Genomic DNA, 2500 nt, shown 5'->3' with positions numbered 1-2500 from the left:
GGGGTTGACCTGCTGGCCGCTTTCCTTCCCGGCCACCAGGTCAACCCGCTGAATGTATGGGGTTGACCTGCTGGCCGCTTTCCTTCCCGGCCACCAGGTCAACCCGCTGAAAGTATGGGGTTGACCTGCTGGCCGCTTTCCTTCCCGTCCACCAGGTCAACCCGCTGAATGTATGGGGTTGACCTGCTGGCCGCTCTGCTTCCCGGCCACCAGGTCAACCCCCTGCCGGTATGGGGTTGACCTGCTGGCCGCAGAGGGGCAGGCTCCGGGTTGACCTGGTGGCCGGCAGGGACTTAAGCCCCAGGGCCCCTGGCAGGGCGACCCTGCCCTTGTTCCCCAGAAAAGGAGAGAGCTGGCTCGCAGCGGGAAAAGCTGCCTACGGCACCTGGGATTCCCAGGCGGTCACCCATCCAAGTACTAGCCAGGCCCGGGACGGTTTACCTTCCGAGATCGGACGGGATCGGGGGCCTTCCGTCCGGTATGGCCGTAGGCACTCGGCTCCGGTCCGCCTCGTCCCCTTTCCCTTACTGACTCCCCTGCCTCGGGTGGGCCCGATCCTTTTTTCCGTTTTTTTTTTTTCGCTCCGGAGGCTTCATGAGCCCCCCCCAACACCCCTTTGGGGGTCGGTGAAAATTTTTTTTTCAGACTTCCAGGGGCCCGATCCTGGCCGCGGGCACCCGGCTCCGGGCACCCGGCTCCGGGCCGCCTCGTCCCCTTTCCCTTACTGACTCCGCTGCCTCGGGTGGGCCCGATCCTTTTTTCCGTTTTTTTTTTCCGCTCCGGAGGCTTCGTGAGCCCCCCCCAACACCACTTTGGGGGTCGGTGAAAAAATTTTTTTCAGACTTCCAGGGGCCCGATCCTGGCCGCGGGCACCCGGCTCCGGGCACCCGGCTCCGGGCCGCCTCGTCCCCTTTCCCTTACTGACTCCCCTGCCTCGGGTGGGCCCGATCCTTTTTTCCGTTTTTTTTTTTTTTCGCTCCGGAGGCTTTATGAGCCCCCCCCAATACCACTTTGGGGGTCGGTGAAAAAAATTTTTCAGACTTCCAGGGGCCCGATCCTGGCCGCCGGCACCCGGCTCCGGGCACCCGGCTCCGGGCCGCCTCGTCCCCTTTCCCTTACTGACTCCCCTGCCTCGGGTGGGCCCGATCCTTTTTTCCGTTTTTTTTTTTTCGCTCCGGAGGCTTTATGAGGCCCCCCCTATCCGTTTTTGGGGTCGGTGAAAATTTTTAGTCAGACTTCCAGGGGCCCGATCCTGGCCGCGGCTTCGCAGGCTGGCCTGGGGGGGGGGCATCTCTAGCTCCGGCCGCGGACGGCGAGACGCTCGGCCACCAGGTCAGCCCGGAGGAAAAGGCTGAAAAAAATGTCTAAGTCCCCCCGGGACACCAGGTCAACCCGGAGGAAAAGGCTGAAAAAAATGTCTAAGTCCCCCCGGGACACCAGGTCAACCCGGAGGAAAAGGCTGAAAAAAAGTCTAAGTCCCCCCGGGACACCAGGTCAACCCGGAGGAAAAGGCTGAAAAAAATGTCTAAGTCCCCCCGGGACACCAGGTCAACCCGGAGGAAAAGGCTGAAAAAAAGTCTAAGTCCCCCCGGGACACCAGGTCAACCCGGAGGAAAAGGCTGAAAAAAAGTCTAAGTCCCCCCGGGACACCAGGTCAACCCGGAGGAAAAGGCTGAAAAAAAGTCTAAGTCCCCCCGGGACACCAGGTCAACCCGGAGGAAAAGGCTGAAAAAAAGTCTAAGTCCCCCCGGGACACCAGGTCAACCCGGAGGAAAAGGCTGAAAAAAATGTCTAAGTCCCCCCGGGACACCAGGTCAACCCGGAGGAAAAGGCTGAAAAAAAGTCTAAGTCCCCCCGGGACACCAGGTCAACCCGGAGGAAAAGGCTGAAAAAAAGTCTAAGTCCCCCCGGGACACCAGGTCAACCCGGAGGAAAAGGCTGAAAAAATGTCTAAGTCCCCCCGGGACACCAGGTCAACCCGGAGGAAAAGGCTGAAAAAAATGTCTAAGTCCCCCCGGGACACCAGGTCAACCCCGAGGAAAAGGCTGAAAAAATGTCTAAGTCCCTGCTCGGCCATCAGGTCAACCCCATTCAAAGTGACGGGTTGACCTGATGGCCGGCAGTCTCACGGAAGTCCGGATGGGGTCGCCAAAAGTGCCCTCGGCCGACCGAGAGAACCAGGAGGTCGGATAGGATTTCAGATTGGTCCCCCTAAATTGGCGGTTGGATTTTTCGACTAGTTCATTTTGACGGGTGCGAGGAGATTTCTGAGAACAGGTTTTTCGGAACCTGTGAGAACCAGAGATGAGCCTCGGGGACCAATCTGCGCGTTGTACCCGATCTTGTGAGGGGGGACAGGGGCACGTTGGCAGGTGGGGCGGCCCCCGGCCCCCCCGAGCCCCCCCTTTTCCGGCTCTTTTCCTCCGGGGACCCCGTCGTCCCCTCGCACCCCCGGTGCAGGCCCGGTGGCCGGGATGCGAACTCCGACTGTCGGCGCCCC

The 2500-nt window shown here is 60.6% G+C and overlaps 1 non-coding gene across 1 annotated transcript; it reads right to left on the bottom strand.

Moving 5' to 3' along the window:
* Positions 1–373: 373 nt before the first annotated feature.
* On the bottom strand, positions 374–492 carry LOC141979801 (5S ribosomal RNA). Its single transcript, XR_012637192.1, has one exon. It is a non-coding gene; the product is annotated as a 5S ribosomal RNA (ribosomal RNA).
* Between the last annotated feature and the right edge of the window lie 2008 nt (positions 493–2500).

This window comes from Natator depressus, chromosome 28 (genome assembly GCF_965152275.1).
Source record: "Natator depressus isolate rNatDep1 chromosome 28, rNatDep2.hap1, whole genome shotgun sequence".
Classification (NCBI taxonomy): domain Eukaryota; kingdom Metazoa; phylum Chordata; order Testudines; family Cheloniidae; genus Natator; species Natator depressus.
The sequence above is the reverse complement of the archived record's forward strand: the minus strand, read 5'-3'. Positions and strand labels throughout refer to the sequence as shown.